The 21,947-nt window shown below is 44.9% G+C and overlaps 1 protein-coding gene across 5 annotated transcripts in view; it reads right to left on the bottom strand.

Annotated features, from left to right (window-relative positions):
* The window catches only part of Lzts1 (leucine zipper tumor suppressor 1), a 54,105-nt gene that overhangs the window by 16,231 nt on the left and 15,927 nt on the right, over nt 1–21,947 (bottom strand). Inside the window, exon 1 of one of the 5 annotated variants that reach the window (XM_076914258.1) lies at nt 17,807–17,880. The exons of the other annotated variants lie outside the window; for them this stretch is intronic. The gene's annotated coding sequence lies outside the window, so the exon portion shown is untranslated. Of the gene's footprint in view, nt 1–17,806; nt 17,881–21,947 lie in introns of those variants that run through there. 5 annotated transcript variants of the gene reach the window in all.

The following is a 21,947-nucleotide window of genomic DNA, read 5'->3' as shown; positions in this document are numbered from 1 at the left end:
ACCACATGGTGGCTCACAATCATCCATAATGAGATCTGATACCCTCTTATGAGGTGTCCAAAGACAAGTGTACTTACATATAATAAGTAAATTTAAACAAAACAAAACCTTTGGGCTGGAGCATGAAGGGCCAGAGCAGCGGGAGAAGGGAAGGGGGTCAGGGGAAAGAACTTTGGGGAGAAAGTTTGGCCTTGCATTATGAACTTGAATTTGCTGCTTCCCTCTGGGGACTGGAATTATGGGAGATGAGAGCAAGTGGCATGACCTCAGTTCCCTCACAACTTCAGGTCCAGCTGCCTGAGTTTCCAACATGTGGGCATGTTTGAGACTGACTTCCAAAGGAATGCAAAAACCAGGCATGGTGGGATAGTCCTTAGGAGACTGAGAGAAGAGGACAATTAGTTGGAACCAGCCTGGCCTACATAGCAAGGCCCTATCTTAGGAAAATAAAAAGATTGGGGTCACCAAGTATGTGGATGGGGAAGCCCCTAGTGCCCGGGTACTGTGCCTCAAGCTGGCTGGTTCAGTGCCTGGCAATCCACTATGCCCCCTTCATTCTTGTGTTTCATTCTTATTTTAATACAGCTTTTTAAAAGCTGAAACTCTTATAAAATTAACCCAAGGGGATAGAAAGACTAAGAAAAGACCTGATTGAGTTCCCAGAACTCACACTGTGGTTCATAGCAATCTGTAACTTTAGTTCTGGGGGATCCAGCACCTTCTTCTGACCTCTGAGAGCACCAGGGAAGCACAAAGTACACAACACACACACACACACACACACACACACACACACACACACACACACACGCGCGCGCGCACAGACACATGCACACACTCACACACAGGCAAACCACTCATTCATGGGAGATAAATCTTTTGCTGTTGTTTGTTTTATTTTTTGTTTTTTTCTGAGACAGGGTTTCTCTGTGCAGTCCTGGCTGTCTTGGAACTCTCTCAGCAGTCCAAGCTGGCCTTGAACTCAGATTCACCTTCCTCTGCTTCCTGAGTGCTGGAATCCAAGGCGTGTGCTGCCGCTGCCAAGACCCAGCTCAGAAAATAAATATTAAAATGAGAAGAAAAAAAAAAAACCCCCGGAACTCAAGCACTCCGTGAAGTTTTGACAATTGTTAAAACGCTGTTTTGTTGATTTCAGAAATAAAACAGGGCAGAGTTGAGTTCCCATCCCACATTTTCCCCAACACCTTGCCCCAAGCTCTCTCCCCAAAGGAAGCCAATCCCATGAATTTCACAGGGACATGTTTGCATCATAAAACATTTTAACATATTCTGTCTGAATGCTATGTGGTTCTTATACAAATGTTACGTTACTCACAGAGGGCTAGCATCTCCTAGCTGTTCACACTGCAGTGCTCTCTGTTCACACCTAGGCATTGCACTGGCAAACATTTCCCATATATGACAACTTTGACACATATGTGAGAGCTCTTCCAAGTTTTATTCTAATGAGGTCTTGAAAGCTGTCTAGGTTTTAGAGGCCCCTGCCTTTAGTTGAGTCCCTCCAGGGCAACTGGTACTTATTAGCCAAGAAGGAATACAGGAAAATACACAAAACCCCAAGGCAAGGCCAGGAGGGTCTGTCAGGTTAAGGCAGGGCAGTGTCTGTAGCTGTGGTTATTCTTAAGAGAAGCCATCCTTGTGGAGGGGGTAGGAGGACCCTGAGCATGAAGAAGCTTTAGTAGAAACTCTAACTCTGCAGCAGCCATGAAAGACAAATACCATGTCCATGAGACCTTCTATAAGGAGGACCTTTTACATACTATGCCTAAATGTTTCATGATATAGACACTATACTGCGGCTCCAGTGTAAAGGGAATATACCAGACCACGCCTCAAATCCCAGGTTGGAAACCCAGTTTTTAGATACTAATAGAATGAGACCACCTAGGTTTCATTTATAGAAGGGGCCAATCATAAACTAGCTCTAACTGCTCTCTGTGGGTGACATATGGACTGATGTGTGTGTGTGTGTGTGTGTGTGTGTGTGTGTGTGTGTGTGTGTAAAGTGTATGAGAGCATACATGGGTGTGAGATGGTGAGTGTATGCGCAAATGTGAACACATTTGTCAGTGAGAAACTGTGTGGTTGTGAGCAACACTGTATGTGACTGTGTGCATGAGTGCGCGTACAAACATGTGTTAGTGCAAGCCTGATTGTATGAGTATGGAGGCAAGTGTGTACGTACGAGAATATATGAGTTTCAGAGTGAGAACATGGGTGTGTGAGCTTGAGCGTGTTTCATTATGAATATGTGGGAGGGGGTATCTGTGGGATTACTCCCGTGAGTCCTGTCTCCAGGAATGGCTGGCAGCTTCTGGGTAGGGTAAGAGGTCTGTCCCACACCTTCCACCCCTCCATGAGAAGGTTCTAATCTTGGCTATTGGAATCATGTCCTTAGTTTTCCTAGATTAGGAATTATTCTACTGAACTCATTCATCAACATGGTTCCTTGAGACAGACCATGGGCAAGGACGATGGAAAGTAAAGTCTTCCTGAAGAACTAGAATCTACTCTTACCCATTTCCTCTGCAAGGGAAGCTGAAATCCCCGCCTGGCTTGGCTCATTGCTCATCTTCCTGTTCTAAGCAGATGTCTGAATACACTGATCATCCCAGAGAGAAGTGAATTTACCCTCTACCACCCCACAGTAGTCCTGTTCAAAATCTTTGGCTAAGACAAAGAAATATAAGCTGGGGGAATCTGTTTCCAGGATCTGTTTCCAGAGACGCTAAGTACACAGACAGACTCTAGTAGGAGTTTAACCAGCAACACAGATTTAGCTGAAAGGCCAAGATGCTTAGAGCCAGGGCCCTGCTGGCCCTAGTATAGGAATGCTTTTACATGATTTTGTGTAGGAGGTAAATGTTCAGTCTGTAGTTGTCTGCCCCATCTCTCAGACACTGGCAGAACAGGCTGTCTGTCCAGGCCACTGTTTCTGGCCCTTTAACACTTTCCTTTGTTTCACAGTCCAGTGTAAAGGATGGCCGTTCTCTGTGAGGAACCCCACAATGGCTAGATGCTCCACTGGAAGTTAGGGAACCTGAGCTGATTTGGGTTCTGCCTCACTTCCCCTCTCTGCTCCTCATTTCGGTTTCTGGACTTTGCCCACTGTTGTTCCCGGCCGGCAGGGTTGTAGGTACACACGAAGAAATCATTCAGCTCTGTTCATCAGGCCCCACATCCGTACATACCTTACCTGCTCTCAACAAAGGACCACAGATAGATGGCCCCACTCCCATCTGGTATAAGAATCGGTATCAATAAGGATCTCCATTTCCTTGAGTGTCAGATAACTACAGCTGAGAGTAACTCCATCCATCGCCAACATTGAAGAAAATGACATAGATGCATGTTGACCAAAATTAAGGCAGGAAAAAAAAAAAAAAACCCCAAAAAAACAAAAACCAGTGGCAGACTGTGATGGCTAAGACTGCAAACTCGACAGGCTTCAGGAGAAAGACCAGGGGCATGTGTATGAGAGAGTCCTAGCCTGGTTTATGTGGGTGTCGCAATGTCATGGACTAGAGTCCCTGACGATATGAAAGGAGAGAGTAAGTGAGGCTTTAGCACAGTCCTTCACTTCTTCCAGTCTTGCTGTCTCACGTTCCTGATGCCATGGTTTCCCTCTCATATACATTCTCGTCACACTTCCCTCTTCACACACAGCCCAGGGAGAGCAGTTAGTGGGACCGGGTCCCTCTTCACCATCAGGATATGCAACCCAGCTGGCCCCCTATCCCTTAAGTAACTAGAAATAATGTGGATTGCTTCACGATGCCTCAATGAATCCTCCAAAATAAGCCCTTCCTTCCTTCCTTCCTTCCTTCCTTCCTTCCTTCCTTCCTTCCTTCCTGTGGTTTCTTATCAAGGTACTTTGCCACAACAATGGGAAAGGAAACTAATACAGTGACTGCCAACCAGAAGTGACACCAGGAGGGAGCGTAGAAAGATGCAAGAATCCCATATTCATATGTCTTCATGTTAGAATAGTGAGTCTTGGCACTGGGGAAATAGCTCAGCGGATACAGTATTTACTGTGCAAGTGTTGAGGACCAAGAGTCTGGATCTCCAGAAGCCACATAAAAGCAAGTTGGGAATCAGCAGCCTGATTGACTAGCTAGCTCCAGGTTTACGGAGGGACCCTTCATCAATAAATAAAGTAGACATCAATGGAGAGAGACACCCAGTGTCAATCTTTGGCCTCTACAAGCATACTCACACACACCAGTACACACACACACACACACACACACACACACACACCCTTCAGATTCTCCCTACACTTTCCCCCTTGCTAACAGGGATGAGTTCACAGCATCTTCTCTTAGGCAGAAACACCTCTGCCTCCAGTAGAGATTCAGAAAAGATTCAGTAGCAAGGCAGCTGAATCTTGCAGACCCAGGCACCTGTCAGCGGTACCAGATGGGCCTCCAGGCAGCTCTCCAACAGAGATCTCTCAAGGGCTAAGGGACATGTTCCTTGGGCTTACTGAGTACCCTTTGACAACACCACCCCCTAACACCACCTACTTTGCTCTGCCCGATTCAGCTTTTCCCATCCAGAACTCCTCCCACCCAGGGTTTCAGCTCTTGTTCTTGACCTCCCCCTACCCATCTGCAGCAGGGGTAGGGGTGAAGTGAGGAGCAAAGCTAGAGAGGAGGTGAGCCCAGTTTGCAAGCTTCAGATGCCTGGAGGGGCTCCATGTGCAGAGCTCAATACATACTTTCTGAGTGAATAGATGAATGAAAAAAAAAAAAAAAAAAAAAAAGAGGCAATGACTGAGGAGGAAGGGGTGGGGAGCGTGGGAGGAGGTGAGAGGCAAGACTGAGGGTGCTGATGTGCTAATGGGGAGCAGGCTGCTGGTGGGCTGAGAGCTAGGGCCCACACAGCTCTCAATTAAGTGAACTTGGATTCAGAGGCAAGGCAGCAAGCGAAAGGGTAATCACAGGCAGGCTGAGTGGTTCCATCCATTGCACAAAAGCAATTCTGCTTCCCACTGCTCTGGAGGAATCAAAAGCCACTCTGCCTGGCAGCCTTTTGTGTGCAGGTCCGCGGTACTGCTGCCAGCTGTGTCTTCCTCCAGAGCAGTGCACAGCTTGTGTCTCAGCAGCAGCTGATTGACATCTCTCCTCAGGAATATGACTGGCAACCAATCCCAAGTCTCCCCGTTTCAAACATAAAGCCCCAGTTACATGCAAAGCTCAAGCAAATCTACCCTGCTGCCTTCAGTGTAGCACCTCCTACAAAAGCAAGCCAAAAGCATCCTTTCTCCTCCGTGGCTCTTGGTGCTCTGGGTGACAATGCCTGGCAGACAAGGCAGTACTGACATAGGACACCAGAGTTGGCATGTGGTCAGCATTTGGCCAATCGGATAACCTGAGTTGGCCAATCGGATAACCTAGGCTGGACATCTCTCAAGCTCCCTGAATTCCTGAAGGTCTATGACTCTGACGAGTACTTCTGTGACTAACCCAAAATTCTGATTTTTTCCAGTCACTGTTCCTAGGTCCATATTGAGATCCTTTCCACGGGCTTACCCATCCAGAGGCAAAGAGCCCATCACGAATGGTATCCTTTGAATACAGAGGCTATTGTATCGCTCATGTGCCGTCATAGAAGCAACCTCTCCTGCAATCTGAGCCTGAGGCCCATTTGGCAGACAGGGTAAGAGACCTTGGGGGTTGGAAGCATCAAAAGAACTTGGCCCCAGGTTGCAGATGAAATGACAGATGGAGAAGTAGTTTTGTTTGCTTGCTTGTTTGTTTGTTTTTCAAAGATAGGGTCTTGCTGGGTCTAGTGGTCAACACCTTTAAGTCCAGCCCAGGAGAGGCAGAAGTAGGTAGTTACTTAGGAAGTCCAGGCCAGCCAAGGCTACAAAAGTGAGATGGTGCCCCCACACCTCAGCTCCTGCTCCAAACACAAACAAACCAGGATCTCATATGGCTCAGACTAGCCTCAAACGTCTAGCCTTAAACGTATTATATAGCCGAGGAAGGCCTCAAATGTCTGATCCTTCTGCTTCTAAATCCCCTATGCTGGGATTGTAGGGACTGACCATCACACATGGTACAAGGAACTGAACCCAGGGCTTCCAGCATTCTAGGGAAGCACTCTGCCATCTGAGCTATATCCTCAGCTCTGGGAAAACTTTTAAACACAGAAATGCTTCAGTGCTCCACACTAAGAAGGCACAGCAAGGTCTGTGACTGGTCTGAGGTGAGGCCAGCAAGGCGGGGGCATAGCAGCATAAGCAGGCTTCCTGCTTGTGTCTGTCTTTAACTGTGAAAGAAAAGGTGGGTGGGAATAGCAGTCCAGGCTGAAAGGTACCACTATAAATAAATAAATAAATAAATAAATAAATAAATAAATAAATAAATAAATAAATAAATCAGATCAGGCTCAGGATGAGATTTCATCCCACCCAGGGGCCTGCAACCCAGCAACCTGAGACTTCCAGTGTCAGGTCATCAACCCTGGCAAAGGCCAAAATTTCTAACTCGTAACAAGAGATGAAACAGGGAAAAGGCAGAAATCCTTTTGCCATTCACAAGATCCTAAGGAGGGCTCGGCCTTATGCAGGGAGAAAGGAAAACCCCAACTGGTAGTCAGGTATAGGAGAAAGATGGGGCCAATGACATAAGCAGCATACGAGAGCTGCCTTTAAAACCGGTTTCTCCTTGCTTTGCACTCCGTCATCCCTACCCTATGCTGGCTCCTTTTTATCCACTTCGATGTGTGTGTGTGTATGTATGTGTGTTGGTATGTGCATGACTTGTGGATATGTGGTGAATGGTATGGTGTTTGTGTGGCATGTTTGTCCTGTGTGTTTGTATTGCATTGTGCCAAGCAGGAGTGGGCGAGTGTCCTAGAGTGGGGAACACAAGAGAGACTGCAAAATGGCAGAATACAAAATATAGGAAGCATGGCAGTGCAAGGCCCTGGCTGAGAGCACAGCCCGGCCTCTCAGCTCTGGTCCTTGTTAGAGTTTGTGTGGTTCCATGAGGCAGGTCCCTTTAAGTAGCGGGTGCACCCTGAGTCTATTATATTGCGTGCTCTACAGCAAGGGCCATGCTTGATGTCTCTACCTGTCTTGAGTTAAAAACCTCTTGTAGTACCATTTGATGTGTCTGGCTAGGCAATGTGATTTCTTTGTCACCCATATCCTGCCTTCTCCCCTCACCCTTCTTCCAGGACTCACCCCCGGTCAGAACCTGAGCCTTATACCCAACACGTGGTCTGAGACCCCTCTGAATATGGAGCCCTGGAGCCAGCGACAGTATCCAGGGGGACAGTGAAACCACAGACCTCTTCAGAAGTCCAGGGCATCAGCAAGTTGCCACCCAGCTCTCACCTCAGCTTTTTCGTCTGTCCCCTTAGCACCTGTGAACCACTGGAGGTCAGGGATACTAGGCCGACTGGAGCTCTATCCCCAGGACCTTTTTGCACTTCTGGCCCCAGTGATGCTGTCCTTGCACGCCATCACAGCTTCTCAGTAACTTTCCACATGCTTGGCTGTCTGCAGGAACGACCTTCCCTGACCCAAGGAGGCTGCCCAGGCAGGTGTAGGGAATGCGGAGAAGTGTCTTTCCCTCACCACCGCCTTGCTTGGCTGTTTCTGAAGAAAAGCAATGCCAGTTCTGTGTTAAATCAAATCCCAGCTCACCAGCCTCTCTTGGACTGGGGGGGCTGCTAAGGGTGGACTGATGTACTGAAGACCACTCGGAGCTGAGGCCTCTCCTGCCCACTGGCACTGCAGACACATCGTCAGGGGATTTTCTTTGCACCTCTATCACTTTCTTGGTCACAGCCTGACCAGCTCCTTGGAAATAAACATCTTGTTTGATTTTCCTCAGAAAATTAGGGAAGTGTGTGAGTTTGAGTTGGGCATTTCTTTTACATTTCATCTGAACCCTTAACTCCATCAAGACGACAGACAAAATCAGGGATACATAGACCACCTTAACACATATGTCATGAGTCAGCCATACTTCTTCCCAGAAGGGCCAGTCATGGTTGCAGATGGCAGAGGAAGTTTGGCATCTCCATTACTTTTTTTTTAATAGACAGGAATTGTACCACACAGGCTGGCCTTGACCTTCCTCTGTAGCAGAGTGCCCTTGAACTTCTGATACTCTTGTTCCTACCTCCTCAGTGCTAGGGTTAGAGAAGTGTCCCACTGTGCCTGGGTTATGCAATACTTGAGGTCAAATAAAGGGCTTCCTACATTGTAGGCGAGCACTCCTTATCTACTGAGCTGCATCCTCAGCCCAGATATTTAACAATGTATCTGTTAAGAGACCTCGGGAGGCAAGCAGGAAGTTAGGTGCTACAGCAAACTCATTAGCGCTCGCTCTCTCTCTCTCTCTCTCTCTCTCTCTCTCTCTCTCTCTCTCTCTCTCTCTCTGATTGATGCCTGGTCTTTAAGTCATCTGTTCCTACTCTGACCCTGGGCAGTCATTACTCACAGCATTAGAGATAGGGTTTCTTGAAGCCACAGCTTAAAAAGCTAACTCTAGGAGCCAAGATTTCTGGCTCACAGGCCACAGCTCTCTCTTCCTGAATATAGCCTCATCCTGGGGCAGCCAAGGTAAGAACAGGGCTGGGCCTGGCATGATGGACTTGGTAGGGCAGGCACTGCTGAGTTCCACCTTCTAGGATGTGTATCATAGTAGCTGGTGCAGGTAGACAGCCGGACCATGGGAGGAATTAGCTGCATTGACATAGCTTTGCAGCATGTATTACCATCTAGTGTGTAGTCACCATCGGGGTCCCTTGACTGCAGTGAGAGGCACAGAGTCCTCTTTTACAAATAAACAAAGTTACATGAGAAAATGGTAGGGTTGTTTGGCTTCAAGCCCCTATACAGGAGCATCCTTTCCTCCCAGCTCATCTCCCATTAGAGAGCTATATTGACTATGCCTGCTGCCTTCCATCCATAGAATAAGAAGTCACTCACTGGCACTATCTGGATGGCACTGGACATCTCTGGGGTCATTTCTGACTGTGTGTTAGAAACCCTTTAGCGTTGACAAATTTTTGTGACCACCATCCCTACATTGAGTTGTATATCCTCCTACGAGGATAAACCCCGAGTCCGGTGGTGTCATCTCATCTCTTTCTTCCCACTCCACTCCCTGTGAATTTTCTGTAAACCTTTCCTTTCTTCCTCTGACCCACCCAGACTTCTCTGCTCTGCTCCATGCGTAAGCCCTGAGGTTGTTCAGACAGCACAGGGAAGCTGTGTGTCTGAAAGGCACCCACCCCCTCTCTGCTCCATTTTTGTCTTTTTCAATTTGAGATAAGACTTTAGTGTATAGCCCCAACCAGCCTTGAACTCCTAATCTTTCTGGCCTAGCCTCCTGGATGCTAGGATGCTGAGGTGTGCAGCAGCGGGCCCAGCTCTCTATTCTTCCTTAGAAGAGCATCCATCCATGACATCCCAGTGACACTGCTCTTGCCTTCTATCTTCTGCAACAGACTAAGGGCAGTTTTCTACAATATTGTATTTCCAGCCTCTAGCACAGCTCCTGACCCAGGATTTAGTATGGGATCATTATCCTATACTATGATTATTAGAAATAGGATTTTATCTTTATGTCACATAAATCTCATGAGCCAGGGTTTCACTGTACAACAGCCCTGGCTGTCCTGGAAAGTACTTTGTAGTCTCAGCTGGCCTGAAACTCACAGAGATCCATCTACCTCTGCCTTCCAAGTGCTGGAATGAAAACCATGGGTCACCATGCCTGGCTTACAATGTGTTCATTTTTAAAAGGGGGTGGGGAAATGCACACCTTTGATTCCAGGTAGAGGCAGGCAGATCTCTGTGAGTTCAAGGCCAGTCTGATCTATATGATGAGTTCCAGGACATCCAGGGCTATGTAGAGACAGACCCATCACAAAACAAAACATCAAATGTTTTCATCCTTAATCCCAAGCCTAGGAGTCCTTGGAATGCACTGAGTGGTCCTAGCACAGCTGTGACAAACCCGACCCCAGCGTGCAATAGGTAAGTTTAGTAGTTACTTTCATGTTGCTATTACGAACACTTGACAAAACTGCTTAGAAGGAAGACAAATTTATTTTGCCTCTCAGTTTTAGTGTGCTCAGATGCTGACAGGGAAGGCATTTATGACAAGAAACATAGAAACAGAAATGCCATTATTTTTTTGCCCGCACCTCCTTCTCCCTTTAGGGTGGTACTACTAGTTACATCCATGGTAGGTCTCCTTCCTTCTGGAAATGTTCTCACAGACACAGGAGATTTTCCTTGCTATCTCCTGGGTAACTCTGAAGCTCATGCAGCTGGCAATGAAGACTACCTGTCACAAGGAGGCAGTATGGACACCACTTGGACTTCTGTAGCACCTTCGTCTATACCTCTGGTCAGGCTGTGGCTGTGCTGGGGTCTACAGACTTGTGCTAAATCCTTGCTGTGGATTTAAGATTGACTTAAATACTGACTGACGTAACCTTCGTGGGTTTAGACATGGACATGAGATCATGGCTCTATGTGAATGCCAAGCTGTGTTTCAACGAAGGATCTAAGATGTACTGAGCACCGTGCTGTCCTAATTTGCCTGGGGTCTTGGAATTCTTGGTGCATAAGACCTCAGTCCCTAGTAAAACTCACAACAACAGTGGGACAAGAGGGTAGACCTACACAAGCAGGAAGCTGGGATTTGTAGAAAACAAATTTAAATTAGTCAGCAAAGATCTACTGATCTGACCCTTGGCCCTCATTGAGCAGCTTGCAGGGGTTAAAAAAAAAAAAAAAGGAAAGGTCCGGTAGCTGCATGTATGTTTCAGGAGAGCTGCCTCTCAAGATACTGATCTCAGGCTTGCTTGTAGGCAACAAAGAATATTGTATGGGGAAGATGGGTGATTCACTAAACTGGGGGCAGGAAGGGCAAGTAGTACACAAAGGGGTAGCACCATCCCCACCCTTCTGCCTCCTCCTCACACAGAATCCTCCCTGCCAACAGCAATGGGTGAGGCAGAGGAAAGGAGAGAACCTGAGTAGGTGGGAAAAGTCTAAGAAGATGCCAGAGGGAAGGGAGTGCACAGAAGTCTAGAGAGAGAGAGGGGGAGGGTTTGAAGAGACAAGGTAGAAGCTGGAAAGAGCTGGTTGGATCCCAGTGAATAGCAGGAGAGGGAGGGGCTGGTCAGGGACCCAGAAGAGGGAGTTGATTGTGATGAAGATGAAGTGACCCAGAGGGGGAAAGCTACCCAAGGAAGGGAGATTGTGTACAGCTGAAATAGAGGTGTAAACTGAACATGGAACTCCACCATTGCGGCTGGAGAGTGACAGTTCTCGTGTGTGTGTGTGTGTGTGTGTGTGTGTGTGTGTGTGTGTGTGTGTGTACCACAAGCTGGGTGAGCTGTGACCAGAAAAAGGAGACTGGGCTTAGAAACAAGGAGGTGTGGTTTTAAGGCCTTTACAGGATGGGTGGAAGCAATCCTGGAGACTGTAGAAAGGAAACTTTCAGAAACTAAATATATTCCCCCTAATGGTAACAGAAGTCTATATAGCCAGTGGCCACCTACCCACTCCGAGACTCTCCAAAAAAAACAAAAGAAGAAATATATGAGGCTTTCTGGTTATCAACAAATAGACAACGAGGAATGCTGGTACTTGCTTGCAGTACTCAGAAGGTTGAGGCAGGAGTATTATGAGTTCAAAACCAGTCTGAGATATGGCAAGATCCTGTCTCAAAATTTATAACTAACTAACTAACTAAATAAATAAATAAATAAATAAATAAATAGTAAGTAGATAAATAAATAAATAAAATACAGTACAAATACACTACTCTGAAAGACTCTAAATCAACATAGCACACAAAGACTTGCACATTCATGTTTATCGCGGCAATACTCACAATAGTCAAAACATCGAGCCAGACTACAGAGGAGTGGATAAAGAAAACGTGGCATATACACACAATGTCACTTTCACTCAGCTGTAAAAAACAATAAATGACATTTGCAGGAAAGTGGATGGAACTGGAAATTATCATATCAAGTGAAAGATAAACATGTTTCTCTTCTATATGGAATCTAGAATTAAATATATATGGCATGACATATATAGTATCAAAAGATATATAACACTGAAGTAGAAGGAAATTATTTGGAGAGAAACAGAGAGAAGGGGGGGACAGTAGGGGAGAAGGCGGAAGATATGAACAGGTGCTATGTGTATATCATTACAAAAAACCATTATCTTGTATACTACCAACAAAATAATTGATTTTAAAAGGTTTTAAGTTAGGATCTCGCTATGTAACTCTGACTGGTCTGGAACCCACTATGTAGACCACCCTGGCCTTATACTCACAGGTCTGACTCTGTCTTCTGAGTGCTGAGATTAAAGTCGTATGTCACACTAGGGCCTAATTTTTAAAAATGTGTAAAGAAGCTTTAAAAAGAGATGATTATCAACATGTTTTGATTTGTTTTGCTTGTTTTAATGGGGTCTTGCTCTTTGGCCCAGATTGACCTGGATTGACGGAGAATTCATTATGTATAACAGACTAATCTCAAACTCATAGATCTTCACCTGCCTCTGCCTCCAAGTGCTGTCTTCACACCTGGTACTATCAACATCTTTTTAAAACGAGGAACATGAAACATGAATCAACCAGACACACACACACACACTGCAGTCTGGAGATCAAAGCTAAGGTAGGGTCTTTTCTACAAAGCAACAAAATTCAAACTGATAAACTCACAATGGAAAAACAAAACAAAGAAAAAAATAGTGTAATCTTAGACTAGATTTGTCTCGTCTGACTCATTAAAAGGTGAAATGGCTTAATTATTATAAAAATGTCTCCGATACTGGATGTCAGAAGTAAGTATAAAAGAATGAGGCAGGTGTTCATTTTAATGGGACAAACCATGAAAAATATGGTCTAAACACTGGACTTTTCCCTGTGAATCAAAAGTCACCCCAGGGCATAATCTGTCCTCAAAGCACCCTCTTCTTTTGCTACCACCACAGAGCCAGAGCCTAAAACAGAGTCTGTCAGCATCCTGGCATCTTCCCAGGGTGCTGTCCATGCCTACTGCCAACTCTGGCTTGACGCAATCTGGAAATTCTGGTACTGGGAGAGCTGGTAGAAGACAATGGAGCAGAAAGGCTAGCCAACTGTAAGTACTGGCAACTGCCACAGTCACCACTATACCACTGAGCACTGTGCCTGGCACACAGTTGGAGCTTAACAGATGCTCACTGAGTGAACGGATGAAACCTTCCGCTATGCTGTAGCTAGAAGTTACGCTTGTAAAAATACCGACTGGGTCCCTGTCAGCTGGAAACCCTGGCACTTCTCTGAAATCCCTGCCTTAATTTCCCTTTCAGAAATCAGCACTCATTAAGTTATGCTTTGGATCTGAAACCCATGCTACCCCATGATGGGGAGTTTAAACACCCGATTCCCTAGGTAATGATGCCGCTTTTGAAGGCTATGAGAACTTTGGGATGTGAGACCTGGCTGATGATGTTAGCCACTCCAAGGGGACCATGGGGGATCCTGATGTTTAATTAATTGACAGGATCTAGAATTACCCAGGAGACAAAGTTCTCAGTATGTCTGTGGAGGGTACAGCCAGAGAATTTTTAAACTAAGAGGAGAAGATTTATCATGAATATAGGTGGTACGATTCTCTGGGCTGGAATCCAGGTCTGCAATAAAAAGCTGAAAGCGAGCCGGGTACCAGCATTCATTGCTTTCTGCTTGTAATGGAGGACATAAAGTTCCCAGCTGCCTCAAGCCTCTACCATCATGTCAGACTGTATCCTTGAACTGTGAGCCAAAATGAACCTTCATTTCCTTTCTAAAGGAGTGCTTTTATTGCATCTGTCAGGAACTATATTATCCAGCAAGAAGAGTCTCTAATCCGTGAGTTATACAAGCCTCCAGTTCTGGTCTAATAGTCTACCTTATCCGTCAGTTTAAAGGGCTGACACCTCAAGATGATGGCACTGAGTATAGAACTGCTCTCGCTGTCATGCCTTCCCCACCATGGTGGACTGTTTCCTATGAAGCCAGGAGCCAAAATAACTACCTTTAAAATTGGTCTATCCGGTATTGTGTCATAGAGTATATCATCTTAGCATCTGATTTTTTCTAGTTCTATTCAGTTCTTCATCTACCACCAATTCCTCCCTATTCCCTTCTGATAACATTCAACACATACCACCTTCATGGTCTTGCCAATGCTGACAGCTCACCTAGGATTTCTTCCACAACTTGGCCCCAGGACCAACACCTCTATCCCACTGAAAACCTAGTCTTCCTGGCCTATGTCACACACTCCTTCCCTTACCACCGGCAACCAGGAAACCTTCCAATATTTATCTTTTTGCTTTGTCTGATCTTTCTCATCAAAACAGTTATTTCTAAAATGACTTGATTTTTTTTTATCCACATGTCACTGCCTTTGGAATCCTTTTAAATTAACCCTAATTTAGTCATCTTCATATACCCAGCTAAACTGTCTATGCAGAGGTGTTGGTGGGGTGTGGAGGGAGGGAAGGCAGGAGAGGTGTGAGAAAGGGTCAAGGAGGTTGGTTGAGACAATGTTAGTGAGTTGTTATCAAGAAAATAAAAAATGTCAGACACTTAGCTACTGACCTCAGAAACTGAATGTTTTCTTTCCCAACTCAGATATTACTAAGAGGTAGAAGTCTCACTAAGACAGGAGATAATAGAGCCCTTACAACATTCTCCTGAGATCAAAAGACTAAGGTTCTCTTAGGTACTGTCCCCCTCAACCAACCCCAGGTTTCAGCAGAGAAGACATGGTCACACCTTCCTCCTGTTTTCCATTCTTTCATTGGAAGAACTAGCTCTGATCTCAAGACGGACCCATAATAAGGGTACGTGCTTCCTCCTGCTTCCATCTGCCCAATCATCTTGGTAATTGGGGGTAGAGGTGGGGCTTTAGTTCCCCTGGCAGCCTGGTTCTGTCAGGCAGAAAAGTCCTCTCTGATTCTCTGGATGCGGTTAGTGTCCCTGCTGGTCCCTTCCTTAGAAGTTCACTTGTAATTCAGGCCTCATGAAAGATCCCCTTACAACTGCTCATTCACTGTAGTTCATTGTTTCTGCCCATTCATCCACATTCATGGGGATAATTCCTCCAGCAGCCACATGCACAGGGGCGTGTGCACATGTGTTGAGACCCCATGTCCCCATTAGCACTGAGGGCACTTGAAATAAAAGGCAGTTCGCCTGAATGCAGAACTGCTGCCTGCTCTAACAGACGGGGAGTCTGTTGTACTTATGTTATTTCAAGAAATACCAGGAGGATGAGTGGCTGCTGAGAGCTGAGAAGGAGGGGCAGGTCAATCCTGGCAGCCACTTTCTTGGCTCCAGATACGGCAGCTGGCTGCCATCCTTCCTCTACCAGCCCATTCTGGAGACACGCTCCACCTTTAACTTGCCATGAATGGCTCTCTCAACACTTCCTAGGCTCATTTTCCACTCTCTTCCCACACTGAATCCTGCTTCCCTCAAATAGCAGCTCTGCTCTTTGAAATGATTTGTTTGTTTTATTTTGTGGGGTGGTGCTGGAACTCAAGGCAAATGCTACGCCACCAGGCTATGCAACACCTTTTAAGATTGATGATGGATATATGATTATGAGGATGATAGGAAGCAGGGTAAAAGTAAAAGCAGGAAATAGGAAATAAGAGAGAAACAGCTAAACAAGGACCATGTGAGTGACCATCTACTACCTGACCACTGAAGGATGCCTACTGGCAATGCCTAGGTCCCCAGAACCAATCTTGATTCTCTCTGGTATTAGGGTTTGGCCATCTCTGCAACATGTTTAAGTCAGGGTCTATTCTAATCCAGCCCTTTACTGATGGAGCCTTCCCTGGCTGCCACTGGGACCCCCAGGACCAGAAGCTAATGGGATTCTTAGCAATAACCTGCCAACATTTCATGAACTCAAGAGATTTGAAATGTTGGGTAGGAAGAAAACAGACTCCAGACTCTGTAAATGTTCAGAGCACCTGATGGGAAAGGGTTTGCAGGTCAGTAGCTGTTTCAGGGCCTGCCTGGCTCCTGCTCCAGCAGACACAGGTTGATTTTTGCTTGCCTGTTGAAAAACACCAGGATGTCTTCTCTCCCAGGATAGATCCCATCAAGAGGGAAGTTGGTCCTTAACAGGGGTGTTTTGTAACAGAAAAGACAGAGAGATTTGGGATCATACAGAAGCAGGTTAAAACCCAGATCTGCATTGACAAGAGGCCTTGGGGAAAGCTTCTGAATTCTTTTGAACCAAAGCTTTTCCTTTTGCACTTGTATGTTTCTCAGTTGTGGCATGCTGACAAATTGGACTGGATACTGTCATGCTCCATATTAATAATGTTTGGTCAATACTGGCCCACACATCTAATAAGTCTTATATTACCTAGTAATGTTGTAATGACACAGTATAATATGCTACTGGTGTGGTTTTGGTGACCACTGTATATGAAAATATATACACAGAATTATGTATGGTCCCTAATACCTGTTTTGCCTGTGCTATTGGCTAATCTTTAATGCTAACTTGACAAGTGTATAATTACCTAGGAGTCGTGAGGTGGGAGGATAGACCCTGAATGTGTATGGTACCCCTCAGTGGGCTGGGGTCTCAGACTGAGTGAAAAAGGAGAAAGCTAGCTGAGAACTAGCATTGATCCCTCTCTGCTTCCTAACTGTAGATGCCTGTGATCAATTTTCCCACACCTTTTTTTTCCCAGCCAGAATAAAGCCTTCCTTTCTTAAGTTGCCTTTATGAGGTGCTTCACCACATCAAGGGCAAAGTAAATACTCAATATCCTGGCTTGTGTATCATATAACACTTTTATCACTACTGTAGTGTATGTGCTTTCTACTTAGAAAAAAAAAATCACTGTAAACAATATACAACAGTCACATGCATGTCTGATTGCAAGAATACATGTAATATACTGACCTTTATTTACTGTTAGGTTTGGAGATTCACCCCAAGCTGATGGAGACAGATGAACGTACCCGAGGAAAAGTAACTAACCATGTGGCAGGACTTACAATAGAATAAATGAAATATTGAGCTGCTAGCTAGTCAGGGAGCAAGCCCAAGCTTATGGCCTAGGCATTTAAAACTGAAATAATTCAGTCTCAGAGCTGTGACTTCAGGGAACAGGAGGCTGGTAGAAAAGCTTGCATGGCAAGCCCTTTACCAATGACCATCTCCCTAATACCACAACATCTCTTTCTTAATTTTTAAGAAATATTATTATTATCTGCATGTGATGTGGGTGTGGGTGTGCATGTACACCAGGCACAGCACATGTGCAACTCTGCTCCCTGACTGTCTCGTAACTTAATATTTTTTTTTTCTCCTTCAGCTTTTCTATGGGCTGCAGGGACAGAACTCATCAGTCTTCAGTGCTTTTACCCAGCAAGCCATTTCACCAGCCCTCAACTGTCTTTCTTAATGGTGGAACAACAATGAAGATGGACTAGACATCAGGTGACCAGGTTTGACCAACACTGGTCACTAGGTAAGTGGCCTTGACTGAGTGCATTCTCTGTAGAGATCCCTTTGTCATCTCCTGTCAGTGCTCCCTGAAGTGCACTGGGTAGATCTATACAGAACTCAGTGACCCAGCCCACCCTGTGGAGAAGGAAGCCCTCTGGATGAACTCCCACCCACCACCAAGATCAGTCTCCCACTGAGGGTGCAAGGCCATGCAGGAGCCCTTGAAAGGGAGTCGGCAGATGAAAGGGGCTGAGCTTACGGGATGAGCACAGAGCAAGGCCAAGGTCAGCCATCTCAGGAAGGCAGAGTTCAGGGGCCCTTCTAGAGAGTCATCAGCTCTGAGACCTGTGGTAACAGACAGAGGATTCAGCAGCAGCTGGAGGGGAAAGATTTTCTTGTTTCGGTTTTAATCAGAAAATTAGCTGAGAAAAAGTTAAAATATATATAAACTTTTTTTTTTTAACCAAGAATTGAGAACAAAATACTCTAAAGGTGTGGTATGCAGAACTCTGTGTGTGTGTGTGTGTGTGTGTGTGTGTGTGTGTGTGTGTGTGTGTGTGTGATCTACTGACTGATCTATAGAGTGGATCCTGGGCACATAACCACACTTGAAGGCCTCCTCTGCCTGTGTCACATCTGTCTTGCATCCTCTATTTCAGAACCTGTCCAAACTTCTACTCAGTGTATAGTGACAGCCTAGAGGGTGTCCTCCATGCTCTCGGCCTCCAACTGGCTGCACAAAGGTCATTCCAAGGGTGTGTTTCAACACTCCATTACTATCACCTGATAACCTCTATGGTTCACTGCATCAAACCCCAAGCTACTACAGGATAATCTCAGAAACTTCTCCACAAAACCATGAATCAATAGGCAGTGATTGACTTTTGTTTTGAAATAGGCTGGCCTCCATCCTCCTTCCTCTATCTCTTGACTCATCGGTCAGGGTTACAGGCTTGAGCTAGGATAGGTGGCTTTAAAAGTGTCCTGTGAGAATTATCTTATCATTTATTTGCCTGTGTCAGACCTTGCTGGCCAAGTCTCTCAATGTCCTGAGTCCCACCCCACTTTTTTTAATCCTTGAAAATGTTCTACAGTTCTTACCTGGTGTCTCCATAAGTGCACAGGGAAGATCAATGACACAGAATGTCAAAGGGCTTTCCACATTATAGAGGGCAGGAGCAGTCACCAAGTTCATTTATGTATTTAAACCTCCCTCAGTCTATTCAAGATGATCTGCCCATTGTTTTGCTTCATTCAGATTCTTAATTTACTGGCTGGGTAAATCCTGTTCCTCACTCTCAGTCCCCATGAAATCCATATTAATAAAAACTAAAGCTGGAGGCTGTAGGTTATCAGAAATCAAGACTTGAGATGTAATCAAGACAGGGTCAAGCAGTGCATGGTGGCACACTCCTGCGATGTCAGCAATGTAGTAGAGGCAGGAGAATCAAAAGTTTAAAGCTATCTTCACCTATAGAATGAACTTAGTTCAGCCTGGGAGGCAAGAGATGCTTTCTCAAAATAATATTAATAATAATAATAATAATAATAATAATAATAATAAGAAGAAGAAGAAGAAGAAGAAGAAGAAGAAGCAAAAAAAAAAAAAAAAACCTGCACAAAAAAAAGAAAATGTGATATCTACAGACAGTTAGATTGAACAACAGGGAAGAACAGTATTAAAAATAGAGCTCCACATGGGACACCTGATCTATGACAGAAGTGACACTGCAGAGAAGAGGGAGAATAGCTGCTGCAGAGTCAGCTGTATCCATTTAGAAATATGTTCTATCTATCTGTCATCTATCTATATGGTTCTTATCGTTACTGGTTTGGGTATTTGTGAGACAGAGTCCCATGTAGCAAAGGCTGGCCTCAAGCTTGCTCTGTGTTAAGATGACCCTGAACCCCTGATTTCCTGCCCCTCCTTTCCAAGTGTTGGGATTTCAGGTGATTATGAAATGCATAAAAAACAAAACAAAACAAAACTCAGGGTCTCATTTAAACCCAGTTAGCTTCAGAGTTACTCTGTAGCCAAGTATAACCTTGAATTTCTGACCCTCTTGCTTCTATCCCCCAGGCTCTGAGATTACAGGTATGTTCCAACAATCTGGTGGTGGTGGCAACATATCAAAGCCAAGGCTTTGTGCATGGTAGTTAAGCACATTACCAACTATATCCTCTGCCCAAGAAATTCATCATGACTCCTACTTAACACTACACAACACGCACAGACATATATAATACACACACACACAAACACACACACACATATATAATATATAACATGCATGCATTCTATGTTATTTTATGTTATATAATATACATTATTATATATCATATGTAATGTATATTAAATATACATTATGTATATAAGCCCAGATAGAATATAGACACAAATACTGAATGTAAAACACTAAAACTTCTAGAAAAGACAGAGGTTATTTTCTTGATTTTTTTGTCAAAACTTCTCAGACGGGATAAAATATATATACTTTTAAGGGAAAATATTGGTAAGTAAGATTTTTTAATTTGTCAAGGAGCTCCATTAAGAGTGCAAACACAAAGCCCTGAGTGGACGAAGACATTTACAATACACGTGTTTGGTAAAGGACTTTTCAGAACACACACACACACACACACACACAAAACTCATAAATTCCCACCTAATGAGAAAGGCTGAGTTCAAAATGAGTGAACAATTTATATAAGTGATATGTACAACAGGATATACAGATGGCTAGCAATGATGTTCATTGTGATCAATTATCTGGAAAATACAAGCTAAGGCTATAAGCAATGACCTCATGATAACTACTAGAATGGTAAAATGAAAAAGCCTGGTAACACTCAATGTGGTGAGGATGAGGAGGGTATGAAACTCAGCCACTGTTGACAGTACTGTACAGGTGCTTGGCCACCTTTCGACATGCTGCCAGAATGTCTATTCCAGCTGAACACACGACCCAGTGGTTCCATTCCTACAAACACCGGGAGAGATGATCACATGATCAGTGAGAGCCATGACAGCATTATCCTAAGGGTCCTCAAATGGAAAAGTCTGGAAACGTCAATGCCTGCTATTAGTAGATGGGTACATTCACAGAGCAGAGAGCAAGGGAAACCACAGAGTGGCTCCTATATACGGCAGCATGAGCAACTACAAAGAAATGCATGGTGTGAGTCTGCTGCTGTGAAAGAGAGACAAGTCTCCATTCCACAGGTCTGGAGAGATGACTCAGCAGTTAACAGCACTAGCTGCTTGTGCCAAGTTCAATTCCCAGCATCCACCAGGCACCTTACAACCATCAGTAACTATAGTCCCATGGGATCTGATGCCCTCTTCTAGTGTACATGTTTTAAACTCATTCATTCATTCATTCTAGATCGATTTCTAGGGTAATTTTAAAGCTATGGTCTCCTTTGTTTTCATTTTGAGACAGGGTCTCATGTAGAGCAGGTTGCCCTCAAACTCACTGGTAGCTGAGAAGGACATTAAATTCCCTGCTCCTCCTGTTTCTTCTTTCTGAGTGAGAATGCCACCATACTCAGCTAAAGCCGCCATGTCTTGACAAATGTTCTATTGATAGGAAATAGCAATATTTGTCACTCATGACTTGCACACATTTCTGTATGTGTATATGCAAACAGTTCAATGCATTTTTTAAAAAAAATTCTCACAATAATCTTGAGAAGAAAGATACACAAAAAGGACAAGAAATGTGTTCATTGTTTCATGGGGATAAGAAGCAAATCCAGGACTCTTGAGTTCCTACACATTATCTCGTGTTTATATTTACATTTGTAACTCAGATCCTAACTGGAACTGGAGCTACCAAAGGCAGAGACTCGAATCATGTTTTGGCAGTCAGTACAGGGCTGGAATCCATAGTTGTGAGCATGCTCAGTTATGAGTGGAGGTCAGAGACAAAGTTCTATCGCTTGCTTGCTCTTTCCCTCACATATGCTCGTTCCACTCTGGCTCTACCAGACCTCCTAAGCTTCCCCTGCATATTTTTACCTCTCTGTACCCCTGGGGATGTAGCCCCAGGCAAATATTCTTCCTCTGAGTCCCACTCTCAGTAGTGCTTCCTACTTAGCCCAATCCATACCATCTTTGGGGGCAGGAAGACTTCAGTCATATACCCAGAAGGACAGGTAGAGGTGGACAAATGTCCATTATGATGGCTCCTTTCTCCTGCTTAGGCTATCACCCTACCCCTCAGGCATAGGCACCCTGTGCTCCCATAAGCACAACCCCAAGTGGTATCAGTTTAGACCACAACTCTTGTCTCTGTCTGGCCTCAGGGCTCTGTTGTCTCCATACCTAGCTAACTTCTTCCCCAAAAAAGAGGGAGGGAAGAATCTGTCTGGACTGGCAGTTTAGCAGAATAGGGAAC

The sequence above is a fragment of the Arvicanthis niloticus genome, chromosome 16 (assembly GCF_011762505.2).
Source record: "Arvicanthis niloticus isolate mArvNil1 chromosome 16, mArvNil1.pat.X, whole genome shotgun sequence".
NCBI lineage: Eukaryota > Metazoa > Chordata > Mammalia > Rodentia > Muridae > Arvicanthis > Arvicanthis niloticus.
The sequence above is the reverse complement of the archived record's forward strand: the minus strand, read 5'-3'. Positions and strand labels throughout refer to the sequence as shown.